Raw genomic sequence first — 18,887 nt, forward strand, 5'->3', positions numbered from 1 at the left:
TGTGAATTGTATCTCAATAAAGTTGTGGAAAATGCTGGACTTCCCTGGTAGCACAGTGGTTAAGAATCTGCCTGCCAATGCAGGGGACACAGGTTTGAGTCCTGGTCCGGGAAGATCCCACATGCCGCAGAGCAACTAAGCCCATGCACCACAACTACCGAGCCTGTGGTCTAGAGCCTGCAAAGAACTATTACTTCACAACTACTGAAGCCCGCGTGGCTAGAGCCCATGCTCTGCAACAAGAGAAACCACTGCAATGAGAAGCCTGCGCACGCAACAAAGAGTAGCCCCCGCTTGCCACAACTAGAGAAAGCCCACGCGCAGCAACGAAGACCCAACACAGCCAAAAATAAAAAAATTTATATTAAAAAGTTGTGGAAAATGAATATACGAGAAAATGATAATAACGTAAAATCATTATTGAGAGTGTCCAACTCAAAAACCTAGGAAAGAACTACAGAGCAAACCCAAATAGAGGGAAAGGGAGGACAAACTGGCCAAAAACACAGCACCCAGCAGAAAATGACCATGGTGTTTAGGCATCAAAAAGGTTAACGGTGGCAGAGTAACATGGAAGCTAAGCTTCTGAGGACAAGGCCAAACACCGTACCACAAATGGACCAATGAGGAGCCTCCCATCTCGGGGACAGTTGAGAAAAACGCCACCATCACACCCCCCATCCCCGATGCCATTTACATGCTAGAATTTGACCCTGTCAGCATGCCGCCTCCATGGCCTCAAGTTAACTGCTCTTTCCAAATTAGCCTTGGGATGGGGCCCAGGTCATCTCTCTGGACCCTGCTGTGAGGAAAGCCAGGCATTTAAGTTTTCTGAGCTCTAACGGATGAAAGCAGGCTCTCATGAGGTTGGAACTCCAACATCCACCCCTGAGGGCAAAGAAGGGTCCGAAAGGACCTTCTCTAACTCAGTGAAAAGCATCTACAAAGCCACAGCAACGATCACTTTCAGTGATGAAGCTTTAAGAATGTTCTCTTTAAAATCCCTCTGCGGTCAGGAACAAATCAAGGATGCCCACCATAACTGCTTCCATTTTGTGGTGTATGAGACAGCTGAGCCAGCGCAGTGTTACAGGCTGAACTGTGTCCCTCCTAATTCCTATGTTGAAGTCTTAACACCCAGTAACCCAGAATGTGACTATTTGGAGATAGGGCAGTTAAGGAGGTAATTAATGTTAAATTAGGTCATTAGGATGGGCCCTAATCCTATATGACTAGTGTCCTTGTAAGAGGTGGAGATTAGGATACACACACAGAGGGAAGACAGCCGTCTATAAGCCAAGGAGAGAGGTTCAGAAGAAATCGACCCTGACGACACCTTGATTTTGAATTTCCAGCCTCTAGAACTGTGAGAAAATAAATTTCTGTTGTGTAAGCCGCTCAGTTTGTGGTATCTTGTTATGGCAGTCCTAGCAAACTAACACAACAAGAAAAAGACGCAAAAGATATAAGGACCAGAAAGGAAGAAACGCAAGTGTGATATGATTATCTGCATTAGGAAAGGCAGGAGAATCTACAAACTGCTAGAACTAATACAAGCTCAGTAAAATTGCCAGACGTGAGATCTACATACAAGAAAGTCAACAGGACCCCTCTTAATATGCCAACAACAATTAGAAAACAAACAGGTATGTTCATTAACTGTCCCTCACTGTGCAGACAGATGAAAAAGTTGAGATATATTTGTCCACATATCAAGGGAACACTACAAAGTAATTAAAATAAATGGGCTGGATCTGCACAAATACATCTCAAAAACACAAGTCTGAATTAAAAACCAAAAAAGCCAAGTTACAAAGAAACAGATACTTTCTATCTATTCATTTTTACACACACAAAATCATGGAGATGCATATAAGTACAGAACAGATAAATCCACAGCAAGGGTGTTTATGTTAAACATTTCATCTTGGTGATAGGAACATAGATGTTTGCCATATTATTTTCTGTACTGTCCTGTATTTTTGAAAGGCTTCATTTTTTTTTGGATAAAAATAAAAACCTCTTGAGGTCCAGAAAAATGCAAACATTAAATTCTAAGGGGCTCATGATGTTTTAAAAAGTCCCACAACACGGTTCTCTACTATCTGTACACACATGCTTTTTCAGGGGACTTTAACCTCACTCCCATACTACTACTACCCCCGCAGGAAAGTAAAACCAGCAAAGAAAGCGATTTAATTTCCAAGACATTTACTTTCAAGTCAGAATAAAAGCCAACTTTAGGTAGTGCCCTTTTCTCAGGGCTGTGATCCACTATAATCTGAAAGGTGTCAGGGATAAATATACCACATTCTCCACCTGGGAGTAATCAGGGAGATCATTAAAGAGAAGATTCAGCCTAGTCAAAAGAGCAATACAGGATTATAGGCACCAGGTGCAATACGGTTCACATTCAAAGTCAAGTTAGGACCACGATAGGGATCCCTTGGATAAAGCCAGTGGTTGATAATGTCATGGAATCTTTATTGCTAGGTTAAAAAAGAAATCTTAGATCCAGTAAAAACCTGCACTGGCCCCACCTATGCTTATGAGCAGTAACCTTCCCCACTCATCCATCCCCTCTCTATGCCTAGGATAATGACTCAAGCTTCCACTTCCCAGCCTTTTCCTAAGGGGAAAAAACAGTCAAGAATACCTAATAAAAAACTGTAGTGCAAAGGGCAGGGAGAGTTCATGTGTTTAATTTTAGTCAGTTACCAGGTTTTTCTTGAGCCCTGGCCAGAGTTATTCTGGTTCTGGCATGGGGAATCTATTTTGCATGGGTGTGGGTTAGATTAAAAACAAAGAAATAAACAAAACTCTCACAACAGGCACTCAAAGAACATGTCCCTAACTGAATCCATGAGGTCACCAGACAAGCACTGACCACTGATCCAACCAGGACACCTGCCAGGAGGTTCTGGTAAAGACGAGGGTTTCCCACGACACAGAAAGGGACAGGGGAGGCAGCTAACAGAATCACCATCTCAAATCCTCTGCCACTGCCTCCTTCAGATGGAAGTATTAAGCAATGTTGGAGAGAAAAAAAAAAATCCCACTTTCAAGAGACCCATGGATGAAAGAGAACCATGTTAAGCTCCCCTGGAAGAATAAAATATTAAATAACAGATGAGGTGCTTAAAATATTATGTTACTCCATTTATAAGTGTGTCACTATTGGTTCATTTGTTATATATACAGCCCTTTTTTTCCAAGGGAAAGCAGAATGTCCATTAAACAATTTGATCCTTGTAAAATCAATGGCAGCAAAGTGAGTCAACAGGACGAGGACGCCTGTCCTTTACCCAGCAAGGTTGATAGCTAAACCGCTGCAAAAGACTTCCAAGGATTAAATTCTGAAAGCCAAGATCTGGGTTTTAAAACATGCAGCGAAGGTAGCTTCTGATTCACAGCAGATTCTTTGGAAAACAGTACTCCATTCAACCCCGAGACCCTCCTCATCTCTTATATGCTCCCTCCTAGAGCTATCTGTGTACTTTTACTACACACTGTCTCTTTGACCAGAGCGTAAGCTCCATGAGGGCAAGAACCGTGTTTTGTCCACTTCTGCACATCTAGTAGGGCCTAAAATGATACCCTGCATATAGTCAAATGCTCAGTAAACATTAGCTGGGTTTAAGCAAATCCAGCCCAAAGAGGCCTAGTGAAAGAGAAGGAAGATAAGAACTACAGTCTGGAAGGCGGTCTGTTCAAAAGAAATACACATTCAAAATGTTAAAAGATGAACAGCCATCCTTTGCAGGCCAGAGATAAAATGTTCCTCTAAGTAAAACTGAGGAAGGGAAGTACCAGACTTTCCTCTGGCAAGCTTCTGAAAAGATAAAAGAATGTCTGGTTTGAGTGATAATGTGTTACAGGCTTAAGCAAGAACAGGTGAAAAAAATCTGATAAAACCATGAAGCTGCTGGTAACTCAACGAAGAGGGAACCAGGCTTGGCCAGGCTGCTTCACAACTCATGGCTACAAAGGTGGCTTTAAAATATGGAAGGCTCAAAAAGAACAGGGAAGATAAAGGCATTATCCTCAACTCGTTCTTTATTGTACATGGTCTCTTACTCCTATTATGTATTTATGGAGTGCCAACTACTTGTGAGCCATCGAGGTTAAGAGAAACACCCCAGTCATCGCTACTCAGGAGTTGGCCTTGCCTTGTATTCTCATTAGCTGTTCAACCCGCTATATGCCTAACCTGGAGAGAGGCCGGTACATCAAGTGTCTCTCAGGAACCGTTTATTATAACCTCTCAAAGAGCAGAGTCAGTTTCAGTTGCTCTCTGAGAAGTCACAAAGACTCCTGAATGAAAAACATCAGGATTCAAAAACAGATAACCATTTTGTAGAAATTGACAAGCTGATTGTAAAAATTTAGATGGAAATATAAGGACCTAGTATAGCTAAAAAGATTCTGAAAAAGAACAAATTCGAAGAACATACACTACCAGATTTCAAAACTTAACTATAAAGCTGTAAGTAACCAAGATAATGATAGTTATATAAATCAATGGAACAGAATTGAGTCCAGAAATAATCCTTTACATTTATGGCCAGTTGATTTTGCCAAGTGAATTCAGTGGGGAGAAAGAATGGTCTTTTCAACAAATGGGGCTAAGACAACTGAATGTACAAGTGGTTCTTTAAAAAAAAAAAAAAAAAAGGAGCTGAGACCCTTACCTCATACCATACCCCAATATTAACTTAAAATGGAATAGAAACATATGTAAGAACTAAAACTATAAAACTTCTAGATGAAATCACAGGAGAAAATCTCTGTGATCTTTGGATTAGACAAAGATCTTTTTACATATGACAACAAAAGCATGATCAATAAAAGAAAACCATTGGGGGCTTCCCTGGTGGTGCAGTGGTTGAGAATCTGCCTGCTAATGCAGGGGACACGGGTTCGAGCCCTGGTCTGGGAGGATCCCACATGCCGCGGAGCGGCTAGGCCCGTGAGCCACAACTACTGAGCCTGCGTGTCTGGAGCCTGTGCTCCAAACAAGAGAGGCCACGACAACGAGAGGCCCGCGCACCGCGATGAAGAGTGGCCCCTGCTTGCCACAACTAGAGAAAGCCCTCACACAGAAATGAAGACGCAACATAGCAAAAATAAATAAATAAACTCCTACCCCCAACATCTTAAAAAAAAAAAAAAAGAAAACCATTGATAAACTGGACTCAGTCAAAATTTAAAATATTTGCTCTTTAAAAAACACCATATAAGAAAATGAAAAGACAAGCCATATATTGGGAGAAAATATTCTCAAATCACATATCCGGAATACATAGGGAACTTTTAAAACTCAGTAAGACAACAGCCAACCTGGTAAAAAACAAATGGGCAAAGGTATGAGTAGACATTTCACCAAAAAAGATATATGAATTGCTATTAGGCACACGAGAAGAGGCTCAACATCATTAGTCATTGGGGAAATGCAAATAAAAAACCACAATAAGATACCACTACCCACCTACTAGAATAGCTATAAATTCATAAGACTGACAATACCAGGGTCTTGAGGATGTGAAAAAATTGGAACCCCTATCCACTGCTGAAATGTACAACCACTTTGGGAAAGTCTGTTTCTTAAAAGGTTAAACAAAGACCTGCCATGTGGAAACACATATCCACATAAAAACTTACACATGAATGTTCACAGCAGCATAATTCATATTTGCCTTAAACTAAAAACAGTCTAATTGTCTACCACCTGGTGAATGGACAGACAAAATGCAGTAAGTTCATACAATGGAAAACTATTTAGCATTAAAAAAGAACAACATGCTCAACATGGAGGAACCTAAAAGAAGGAAGCCAAATGCAAAAGACTTCATATTGTATGATTTCATTTATAAGAAATTCCCAGAAAACACAAATCCAGGACAGCAGATCAGTGGGACTGAGCAGGGACTGACTACAAACAGATATAATGTAACTTCTGGGGGGATGGAAGTGTTACAAAATTGGATTTTAATGATAGTTGTACAACTCTGTAAGTGAAAATCTTTTGGGATACTTTCTAGTAGAAATGGAGTTTTCAGGCAGAGAACTAAGAAAGGGACTTCTCTATAACAGTGCTTTTCCAACTTTAGCAAGTGTAAGAATCACCTGGAAAACCTGTTAAAACCCAGATACCCCAGATATCCTCCCATCCCAGATATGAATTCAGAAGGTCTGGGATGGGGCCCATGACTTTGCATTTCTAAGAAGTTCCCAGAATACTCAGTAAAATTAGATTCCAAAGCCCCACCAGAGATCTATTACACAGCCTCTTCAGGAGAGGAGGGCCTGGGAATCCACACCTCTTACAGGGAGAGTCACCCCCGGTATCCATCCACAGGGGATTGGTTCCAGGACACCCTCACCACCCCCCCGGAACGGAAACCAAAATCCATGGATGCTCAAGACCCTTACATAAGATGCATAAAACCTACATACATCCTCCCATACGCTTTAAATCATCTCTAGATTACTTACAATACCTAATACAATGTAAACACTATGTAAATATTCAATAGTTACCAGTGAGTGGCAAACTCCAGTTTTGCTTTTTGGAACTTTCTGGAATTTTTTCCATGGTTGAATCCATGCACTGGGGACCTGCGGACAGAGAGGGCCAACTGTACAGGGAGAATCCCATGCTGAATCTCATGGTTCAGCACTTCATGAACCACAACACTCTCATATACAATTAATTCCAGTAGTTTCAAGAGTAAAACTTGTGTATTCCTATTTTGAAAATGATAAAGTAAATGTCCTCTATTTTAAATGGTTCAAAATCAGAAGGGGTTCTGCCTTAGGCCTTTCTAAATAAAGTAATGTGCAGAGAAGTAAATTGTATTTATTCAAGGCATTCTAAATATGCCTCCACATTTAAAAAAAAAATTTCTCCTTTAAAAATGTTTAGGCCACTTTTCAGGCTGAATCTAATTTTAAATCTGTTCAGATGCAAGATCACATGTCTTTCTGAATTCTTAACAGGGATGTGCAATTGTCTGATCCATAGAATCACAATTCTGGCTACCACAGAAAACCCTCAGCAGCAGTGGTGCCATTTTTAATGGTTCAACTCAGTAACTACTGGAGTCTAATGCTCTGCTATCACAGAAGACACAGACACAGAAGACCAAGTTCGTACCGGGAATTCACCATACTTTTTAGTATCATAAAAAACAACAGTACTAAACATCAGCGTGTGCGGGAACAGACGGGGGAAATTTTTACAGAGGTAGGACTGTGTTCTAGAAAAAAATGAAACAGCGCTTAAATTATTTTCAATTTCTCTGATCACTATGGTTCAAAGGAGAGAGAGTGGTCTCGCACATCGTATGCCATGTTGCAGGAGCCAGAAAGAGCCAGGCTGAGTGCTTAGAAGAGCACACACGGGACTTCCCTAAGAGCACCTCACCTCACCGTTTCTTCAGATTCTGACTGAAATGGCCTGGGGTGGGGCTCAAGCTCTCCAGAGGAAGGATTCAATGATAAATTATATTTCTAAAGACAGTCACAACAATACTGTCCATCCCACAGGCTTCTCTGCAATGACCCCTCTCCTAGCCCAGATTCCTGTTTAGACCCACAGAATGTGGAGGAAATGACAGCAAGTAACTTCTGAGGCTGGACCCTAAGAGAACGGCAGCTCTGCCTTCACTGCTTGGAATGCTTGCTCTTGGAATCCAGCTCCCAAGTAATGAAACCCAAGCTAAACAAGTGGCGAGAAAGCTACTTGGAGAGGGAGAGATCCTTGCCTCCTAGCCACGCCCACCAAGGTCCCTGTCCTGTGAGTGAAGCCATCTTAGATGTTCCACCCCCCCCACCACCATCAACTACAATCTCATGAAATGCCCCACCTGTGACCACACAGAGACGAACCAGCCAGCTGAGCCCTGCCTCAATTCCTGAGACACAGAATTATGAGCAAATATAAAATGGCTGTGTTCTAAAGCCATTAAGTTTTGGGGTAGGTTTTGTTACCTAACAATAGAGTATAAAAATAGGTTTCAAGTCTGCTCTCAAACGTTTTTCTAGGTAAATGGTGTGCAGACTGTAGTTAACATGTATGGACTTGGTCTCTATACACCTCAGGGGTGGGAGGAGTCTGAAATCTAGCTACCGGGGAAAGAAGATAAGTGTTCATAAGTCAGTCCCAATCTGCTTCACAGACTTTTTCACATCTGTCGGCAAAAGATTTTGTTGCTTCCCAAATAGTATATTAAAAAATCAAGTTACATGAATGTTTTATGTTTTTCTAAAGGCCAAATCAGACACAGGACTGCCACTGCACACCAACCTATCAATGTGATTCCACTCATATTAGAGTTTACTGAAACAGAAGGAACAAAAGACCCTAAAGACATAGCTTTCTACAGTATCATCCAGTCTGCTCTTCCCTCTGTATACCAGCACCCCTGTCAATTTTACAATAGGGAAGAGAATTTAAACCCAATCACATGAAGATGCGACCCATCACAAAGGCTGCACAAGCAGATGCTGAGTCAGGCAGATTCAAATTCTGGCTTTGTCGTTTCCCGTCTATAAGATGGGAAGTTTGGCACTGAATGAGCACTCAAGAAATGTCAAGTTCATGTTTACCTTCTCTCTTCCCTCCCAAATCAATGCAACTGAACCTATAAAGTATTGCATAGCCCAAGGATTTTCTTGAACATCTAAGCAAACACGATAAAGAAACTGAATCACATATGGCTCAGTTCATAGTGCTCAGGGGAATTAAACATAAGTATCCAGGTACACTGAATAAATCTTACTGATCCAAGTACCATACAGGTATTACTATCCTTTCAAGTGTTTATAATTTCAACATCTGAGAAAGAAAATTAGTGAAGTTGCTTCCATATTTGTAGACAGGTTGTCCAAAATTTTTTAAATGACAGAGCAGATAACTTAGCTGCCAGAGAACAAGCCAGTCTTGTCTAGAGATAGATCCTTAAAAGGAGAAGTGCAGAGATGAGCTCTGAGCCTAAAGCAGCTATGCAAGTCTTAATGATCCCAACTCAAAACTGAGAGCTGCCTAGTGAACACTTCAGTGCTGGGAAGTAACAAGTCCTTGAGTTTATGGCTTGAGAGAGAGGAAGGCTTTGGTTGAAACAGGACAAATAGTTTTCCTATTCAGAAGGATGCTAACAAGTAGAGGAGCTTAGTTCTGCCAGGGTTTAGGAGACCAAAGATTCCCAATATGATCCCTGATTCTTACATAAGGTAGTAAGTTGAATCTTCTACTCTAACTGGCATCAAATTGATACTGGCAGCCTCCTACTATTTATAGCCCAGTCTTCACCTGCCTCTGTTATACTGAAATTTCCTCACCCTTATAGTCACCTGAACCACAGAACCAGAAAAATAAGACTATATGTGCTTTCAGGTCTCAACTTAATATGATTTGCTCAAATCTTATAACGTCTGCTCTATGAACTGTGAAATCTCAATTTTATTATTTAGGGACTACTCACTCACCCTCCTCTCAGGTACAGTAGTTGAACTTGAGGCAGCAGTGAAGGACTTAGAAATCTTCGGCTGAAGGGAAATAAATGGAAGAATACTGTTGCAAGGTTCTTAGCCTATCCATGAAGTAGTATAAGACTAACTGAAGACACACTATGGTAAGTTAAAAATGTATAATGTAAAACCTATAGCAACCCCTAAAACAAAAATAAGCCAAAGAGGTAAAAAGCTAACAAGCTCATAGTGGAGATAAAATAGAATAAAAAATTCTCTTAGTCCAAATGAAGTCAAGCAAAGAGGATACAAAGAAACAGAACAGAGACAGAAAACAAGCAAGATGGTCAACTTAAACCCAATCATACTGATAACTGCATCAAATGCAAACATTCCAGTTAAAAGGCAAAGATAGTCTGGATAAAAGCAACACAAAATTGTATGTTTTCTCTAAGAAACCCATTTTAAACAAGAAGATACAGATAGATTAAAAGTAAAAGGATAGAAAAAGATAACCATGTGAACACTAATCAAAAGAAAGGTGGAGTGGCTACAATTATTGCTGGAGATTTTAACACTCTGCCCTCTATCATTGATAAAACAAGTAGACAGAAAATCAGTATAGTTCCAGAAGACCTGAAAAACACCATCAACCAAATTGACCTAACTGACATTGATAGAAGATCTACTCAAGAACAGCAGAAAACACATTCTTTTCAAATGCATGTTGAATGTTCAGCAAACTAAAACATATTTAGCCACAAAACAAATCTCAAAAAAATGTAAGAGGATTCAAGTCATACAAAGTATGTTCTCTGATCACAACAGAATTAAACTAAAAACCCATACCAGAAAGTTATCTGGAAAATCCCTAAATATCTGGCAATTAAATATGATACTTCTAATAACCTATAAGTTATAGGGGGAAAAAATCACAAAAAATTAGAAAATATATTGAAATGAATGAAAATAAAAGCACAATATATCAAAATTTATAGAATTCATAATATTTTTAAACAGTTAAATAAAATAGTGGGTTTTTTTGTTTGTTTTCAGCAAAACATTCTCTTATTTTATTTTTATCTCAGCAAATGTTCTCATTTGGCACCTGACCGGCATCAAACCAAAGCCCTTAGGCCAACAGGCGTGGCCTGAGACCATCTGCAAACTTCCCATGTGTAGGTCTCAATGGCTATGCGCGTCAGAGCACCTGTTCCACTCTCTGGTCCCTTAGGGTGGCCTAAAGGTCTCAGGTGCACTATGCCAGCCACGAGGTAGTGGAAAAGTCGTGACACTGCAATCTGCTGGGATAGGAAGACAAGCAGCGCGTTGAAAGCAAGTTCTTTTCTCAGGCGACAGATATCCAGATAGGGTCCCGATCATGCTTATTCAACATACTCCGGTCTGCCTGGGCTGGAATGAAGAAAGAGCCACCCTCCCCAGCGCAACTGGGGAGGAGACACAAGCGGGCTTACACTTTTTAGAGCTCAAGCATCTAAGGAAGTCTTGTCTGGGCAGATGGGGCAGTAAGCTCTCAGGTCAGCACTGCTGGCCAGGGGAGATCCGAGTCCAGCTTTGCAGCCTTTGCACAGTGGGTACTTTCCCAAGAGCCATGAAAATACTCAGAGCCCATCAGGACATTTTACTTATATGCAGTTTCCAACTGTCAGAGGAGTTCAGGACTGTCTGGCCTTCTCAGGATCCTTCTCAGGATCTCAATTCAAGATTAGCTATTCAAAGCATGAAATAAGAGGGGATACATTTTAAGAATCAAGGCTGCTCTTTTTAGCCCTGCTGAGGGAACAATTTCAGAGATGACTGATAGAGAGAAAGCTGGGCACCCAGCAGGGCACAAGCTGGCTTTCAGACCCAGAATTCTCCTCTGGTGCAGCAGGACCTCAGCCTGGGGTCCCGCATTCTAGCTTATCTTCTGCGAGGCTAGTTGACCCGGCAGGCACGGATCATGAGCAGCTGCAGGAGAATGAAGACCGGAGACGTGATCAGGCCGAACCAGAGCTCCCGAGTCGGCTCCACCAGCTTCTAGCACAACAACATCTCGAAGACGAACTTCAGGCTAAGAACCGTGAGGAACCAGAAAAGGCGGAGCATGGCCAGCCGCTTCTCTCCATCCTGAAAGAGGCGCACGGAGATGATAGTGGTGATGTAGGTGCTGAGCCCGTCAGCGGCGAAGAAGGGCACGAACACGTTCCACCAGGAGAGGCCGGGAGCCAGGCCGTCCACACGCAGGGCCAGCAGCACGGAGAACACCAGCAGGGCCAACAGGTGCACGAAGATCTCGAAGGTAGCGAAGCCCAGCTACTGCACCAGCTCCCGGAGCGAGAAAAGCATCGCGGCGGTTGAGCGCGGCCGATGGTCCCACCCGTCAGGCTGCGCCGCCACTCCCCAGGGGCCTCGCTGGCGCCTGCCGCTGTCGCTGCCGCGGCCAGCGAGAGGCAGAAAGCGGTCCCGCCTGCCCCGGCCCTCGGCCCCAGTATGCAGCCGATCCCCCGGCCCCCGCCCGGTACCCAGCACTGGCCGCCAGCCGACGACCGCCTTGCTCGGATGCCATGCCCCGCCGGGCGCGGCCCAAGGGCCTAAAATAGTGTTTATAGGGAAATTCATGGCTTTAAATGCTTATTTTAGAAAAGAAGAAAGGTCTAAAATCAGTGATTTAAACTTCAAGCTTTAGAAGCTAGGAAAAGAAGAGCAAATTAAACTGAAAGAAGGAAGAAATAAAAAGCAGAAATCAACAAAATAGAAGAGAGAAAAACAATAGATTGAATCAATGAAACCAAAAGCTGGTTCACTGAAACAATTAATAAAATTGATAAATCTCTAGGCAGACTAACCAGAAAAAAGAGAAGACACAAATTTCCAAAGTCAGGAATGAAAGACGGGTAAACATTCTTACAGCCACTAAAAGTATAAAGAAATATGACGAACAACTTTTTGCTGATAAATTCAACAACTTCGATGAAATGGACAAATTACATGAAAAAGACAAACTACTAAAGCTTATTTGATAAGAAACAAATAAACTGAATAGCCCTATACCTGTTAAAGAAATTAAATTTTTAGTTAAACTTTTCTAAAAAGAAAATTCCAGGCCCAGAAGACTTTACTGGTGAATTCTATCAAACATTTAAGAAAAAAAAAATACCACACAACATCGTCCAGGAAATAGAAAAGAAACACTTCCCAAATCACTGTATGAGGCCAATATTACTGGTACCAAAACAAGACAAAAACATTACTTGAAAAGAAAATTACAAATACTCCTTATAAGCATAAAAGTAAAAATCCTTAGCAAAATTTTAACAAATTGAAATGAATAACATATAAAAAGAATAATATATCATGACCAATTGGATTCTTTTACTCTTAGAAAACAATGTTATCCATCATATTAACAGAATAAAGGAGAAAAATCTAATGATCATCACAACAGATGCAGAACAAGCATTTGACAAAACTCAACAGCCACTGAAAATAACAACTCTCAGCAAACCAGAAATAGAAGGAAACTTTATGAAACAGCTAGCATCATACTTAATAATGGGAGACTGAACGCTTCCTCCTAAGGCTGGGAACAAGCCAAAGATGCCTGTCTCACTACTTCTATTCAACACTGTACTGTAGATCCTAGCCACTGCAATGAAGTAATAAAGCATACAGATTTAAAAAGAAGTAGCAAAGCTGTCTTGATTCGCAGATTATGTAGTTATGTGTGTAGAAAGTTCTATGGACTACACAAAAGCTACTAGAACCAGCAAGTTAACTTAGCAAGGCCATAAGATACAAAATCAACACACAAAAATCAATCATATTTATATGGCAATAAACTATAGGAAAATGAAGTTTTTTAAAAAAATATTTTCCTTATTTATTTATTTATGGCTGTGTTGGGTCTTCATTGTTGCGCGTGGGCTTTCTCTCGTTGCAACGGGAGAGGGCTGCTCTTCGTTGCAGTGCGCGGGCTTCTCTTGCGGTGGCTTCTCTTGTTGTGCAGCATGGGCTCCAGGCACGTGGGCTTCAGTAGTTGTGGCATGTGGGCTCAGTAGTTGTGGCTCACAGGCTCTAGAGCACAGGCTCAGCAGTTATGGTGCACAGGCTTACTTGCTCCGCAGCATGTGGGATCTTCCTGGACCAGGACTCAAACCCGTGTCCCCTGCATTGGCTGGTGGATTCTTAACCACTGCACCACCAGGGAAGTCCCGGAAAATGAAGTTTTTAAAAGTACCCTCAACAGATATGACACCAAAAGCACAGGCAACAAAAATAAAAACAGATGAATTAGACACATCAAGATTTAAAACCTCTGTGCATCAAAGGACACAACAGAGTGAAATAGCAACCTACGGAATGGGAGAAAATATTTGCAAATCATATATCTAATAAGGGGTTAATATCCAGAATATATAAAGAACTTCTACAAGTCAACAAAAAGCAAATAGCCCAATTTAAAAATAGACAGAAGACTTGAACAGAATTTCTCCAGAGAAGATATCTGGATAGTCAACAAGCACATGAAAAGATGCTTAACATCACTAATCATTAGGGAAATACAAATTAAAACCACAATGACCTATCACCCTACACCTGTTAGGATGTCTATTATCCAAAAGACAAGACATAACAGATGCTAGTAAGGATGTGGATTAAAGAGAAGCCTCATACATTGTCGGAGGGAATGTAAACTGGTGCAGCCACTGTGGAAAACAGTATGGCAGTTTCTCAAAAAATTAAAAATAAAATTACCATATGGTCCAGCAATACCACTTCCTTGTATACATACAAAAGAACTGAAAACAAGGTCTCAAAGAGATATTTGTATATCCGTGTTCACAGCAGCATTATTCACAATAGTCAAAATATGGGAGCAGCGCAAGTGTCCATCGATGAATGAATGGTTAAACAAAATGTGATATGTGTGCAACAGAATATTAATCAGCCTTAAAACGGAAAGAAACTCTGGCACTTGCTATAAATGGACAAACTCTGAGGATATCAAGCTAAGTGAAATAAGCCAGGTTACAGAAAGACAAACACCATATGATGTAGCAAAGACAAACACATGAGGTAGCAAGAGTAGTCAAACGTATAGAAACAGAAGTACAATGGTGGTTTCCAAGGGCTGGGGGAGGGAGAAATGGGGAGTTGTTGTTTAATGGGCACAGAGTTTCTGTTTTTCAAGACGAAAAAGTTCTGGAAATTGGTCACACAACAATATGAATATACTTACCACTACTGAACTGAACCCTTAAAAGTGGTTAAGATGGTAAATTTTGTTATGTGTATGTTCACCACAATTAATTTTTTAAAATAATTTTAATGTGAAATTCTTAGAGATAAATGTTTAAAAATGTGTGCAAGACCTTTATTCTAAAACTGTAAAAGATTGCTGAGAGAGATTAAAGATCACTTAAATAAATGTAGAGAAAATCACTTTCATGGATTGGAGGTTGCGATATTAAAATTCATTCATATATTTCACTCAATTCCAATCAAAATTCCTGTAGGCTTTTTTCCTAGAAACATATAAGCTGATTCTGAAATGTATATGGAAATTCAAAGGATTGAGAATACTCTAAACAATAATTTCAAAGAATAAGGTAGAGGATTTACAATATCAATATCTGATTTCAAGACTTACTATAACACCACAATAATCAAAAGAGTGTGGAATTGGCATAAGGACAGACATATAGAGCAGGACAGAATAGAGTCCAGAAGTAGGCCCACAGATATATGGTGAATAGTTTCTCTTCTTTTCCTTATTCCTTTCTTTATTTCGGTAACACTGGTTTATAGCATATATAAGTTTCATGTGTACAACTTTATATTTCTACATCTGTATACACTGTAGCATGCTCACCACCAAAAATTTAGTTGCCCTCTGTCACCATATAGTTGATCACTTTTACCAATTTTGCCCTTCCCCTCTCCTCTGCCTCTTCTTCTCTGGTAACCACTAATCTGTTCTCTGTATCTACGCGCTGATCTTCCTTTGGTTTGTTTATTTATTTATTTATTTTTTGCAGTACGCGGGCCTCTCACTGTTGTGGTCTCTCCCGCTGCGAAGCACAGGCTCTGGACGCGCAGGCTCACGGGCCCAGCCGCTCCGCGGCACGTGGGATCTTCCCGTACCGGGGCACGAACCCATGTCCCCTGCATCAGCAGGTGGACTCTCAACCACTGCACCACCAGGGAAGCCCCTGGTTTGTTCATTTTGTTTGTTTATTCTTCATATTCTACATATGAGTGAAATCATACAGTATTTGTCTTTCTCTGTCCGACTTATTTCACTTAGCATAATACTCTCAAGGTCCATCTATATTGTAGCAAATGGCAAGATTTCATCTTGTTTTATGGTTGAGTAGTATTCCATTGTATATATACCACATCTTCTTTATCTGTAAATAGAGTTTTTACAAAGGTTCCATGATAATTCAATAGGGGAAAGCACAGTATTTTCAACATTTGGTGCTGAAACAACTAGGGGGAAAAATGAACCATGAAAGCAAAGACAAGGCTTGTACATCAAAAACTACAAAACAGATGAAAGAAATCAAGGAAGGTCTAAAAAACTGGAAAGACATCCCATGTTCATACACTAGAAGACTTTAATGTTGTTAAGATGTCAATACTCCCCAAATTGATCTAGAGATTCAATGCAATCCCTATCAAAATCCCAAGTGCCTTTTTCACAGAAATGGATAAACTGATCCTAAAATTCAAAGGAAATTGAAAGCAACCTCAAAAAGCCAAAACAATTGTGAAAAAGAAGAACAAAGTTGAAGGACTCATACTTCCTGACTTCAAAATTAACTACAAAGCTATAGTAATCATAACAGTATTGGCATAAGGATAAACACATAGACCCAAGGAATAGAATTGAGAGTATAGAAGTAAACCCAAGTATCTATGGTTGATTGACAAGGGTGCCAAGACCATTCAACTGAGAAAGAACAGTGTTTCCAATAAATGATGCTGGAACAACTGGATATCCCCATGCAAAAAAACGAAGATGGACCCCTACCGCACACTACAGACAAAAATTAACTCAAAAGGGATCAAACACCTAAAACTATAAAACTCTTGGAAGTAAACCCAGGTGAATCTCTCTGACCTTAAATTAGACAACAATTTCTTAAAAGTACAAGAAACAAATTAAGCTTCACCAAAATTTAAAACTTTTGTGCCTCAAAGGACACTATCAAGAAAATGAAAAGCCAACAGAATGGGTAAATTTTGGCAAATCATGTATCTGATAAGGGACTAGGATCCAAAATATCTACAGAAAGCTTACAATTCAACAACAAAAAAACAAACAATCCAAATAAAAAATTGTCCAAGGACTTGAATAGACATTTCTCCAAAGAAGATATACAAAGGGGCAACAAATGAGAAAACATGCCTGACATCCTTAGGGAAATGCAAATCAAAACCACAATGAGATACCACTTCACAACCACAAGGATGGCTATTATCAAAGAAACAGATAATAACAAGTACTGGAAAGGATGCAGAGAAATCAGAATCCTCATGCACTGTGGGTAGGAACATAATATGGTGGAGTTTCTTTGGAAAATAATCTGGAGTTTCTCAGAAAAGATCAAACATAGTAACCATATGACCCAGCAATTTCAATCCAAGGTATATGCACAGGTGAAATGAAAACATATGTCCACACAAAAACTCGTACTTGAATGTCCTTAGCAACATTGTTTTTAATGCCCCCAAAGTGGAAACAATGCAAATGTAAATCAACAGATGAATGGATAGACAAAATCCATTGGAATATATAATGGAATATCATTCAGCCATAAAAAGGAATGAAGTACTGATATATGCTACAATATGAATGAACCTTGAAAACATTATGCTAAGTGAAAGAAATCAGACACAAAAAAACCACATATTGGGCTTCCCTGGTGGCGCAGTGGTTGAGAGTCCGCTTGCCGATGCAAGGGACACGGGTTCGTGCCCCGGTCCGGGAAGATCCGGAAGCGGCTGGACCCGTGAGCCATGGCCGCTGAGCCTGCGCGTCCGGAGCCTGTGCTCCGCAACGGGAGAGGCCACAACAGTGAGAGGCCCGCGTATCGCAAAAAAAAAAACAAACAATAAACAAGAAAACCACATATTACATGGTTCCATTTTTATAAAATGTCCAGGATAGGCAAATATATACAGGTAGAAAGTAGATTAGTAGTTGTCTAGGCCTGGGGTAAGATTGAGAGAAACAGAGTTACTGCTAATGGTTATGGGGTTTCTTTCTGGGGTAATGAAAATGTTCTAAAATTTACTGTGGTGATAACCGCACAACTCTCTTAATACACTAAAAACCACTGAATTGTACATTTTAAATGGGTGATTGGTATGGCATGTGAATTACATCTCAATATAGCAGTTAAATAAAAAAAAAGTCAAGGGAGAAATCGAGCTGGAGAGATGAATTTTGGAGTTATCAGCATATGTACAGTACTTATAACATTAGCCTCAAAAACTTCTCCAGGGTTGCGCTATACAAAAGAATGAGAAGTGGTCCAAGGACTAAGCCTCTGTGTCCTTCAGCATTAGGGGTAGAATGATAAGGAGGAATCAGCAAAGGAGATAACATCAGTGAGAGAGGCAGGAAGAAAACCAGGTAAGCGTGGTATCCTGGAAGCAAGTGAACAAAGTGTTTCAAGGAGACCAACTTGTCAAATGATTCTGGCTTCCCCAAACTGAGAACTGAGAAGGGACTACTGATTTAGCAACATGAAGGTTCTCGGTGACCTCGAGAAGAGCAGTTCTGATAGAAAAGTGAGGGCAAACACTTGATTACAGTGGGATCAAGGAGATTGGAAGGAGAAAAATCAGAGAAGAAAAGAGAATTCTTAAGGAGTCTGCTCAAGAAGGAAGTAGAGAAATGGGTTGGTATCTGGAGGAAAAGTAGAATCAAGAGAATCTATGGTTGCTGTTTTCAAGATGAAAGAAACATCAACAGTTTTATGCTGATAGGAATGTGCCACTAGAGAAGTAACTTTTAAGAGAGAGGGGAGGAAGGCTGGAGCAACACTCTTGACTCAGCAAAGAGGAACGAAACCTAGTGCGCAAGTGGAGGCCTTGGGCTTTGCTGGGAGCATGGACAGCAAAGACCTACTAAATACAAAGGGGAAATAGCACAGATGCAATTAGGTGCATAGATACGGCGGTGAGCGCCAATAATGTTTTCTCGATTAAACAGGAAGTAAGGTCATCAGCAAAGGCTGAGAAGGGACTTTTGAGAAGAGAGGAGAAGGTCTGGAACAATCTTCTAGGAGGGCAGAGAATGAATAAACTGTAGAAATACAGCAGGATTCCCAGGCAGCACTAAGGGTCTCCTTGAGGTTAGTGATCGTGAATCATCAACAGTGAGGCCAGGGAATTCCCTA

At 40.6% G+C, this 18,887-nt stretch overlaps 1 protein-coding gene and 1 pseudogene across 2 annotated transcripts in view; both read right to left on the bottom strand.

Moving 5' to 3' along the window:
* The window catches only part of ZNRF1 (zinc and ring finger 1), a 97,992-nt gene that overhangs the window by 56,187 nt on the left and 22,918 nt on the right, over positions 1 to 18,887 (bottom strand). The gene's annotated exons all lie outside the window — the stretch shown is intronic.
* On the bottom strand, positions 11,410 to 11,820 carry LOC309977238 (transmembrane protein 203-like; annotated as a pseudogene). The gene has a single exon. The product of its transcript is annotated as a transmembrane protein 203-like (transcript).

This window comes from Leucopleurus acutus, assembly GCF_964270905.1.
Source record: "Leucopleurus acutus genome assembly, chromosome: 20".
In the NCBI taxonomy this organism is placed as follows: Eukaryota; Metazoa; Chordata; class Mammalia; order Artiodactyla; family Delphinidae; genus Leucopleurus; species Leucopleurus acutus.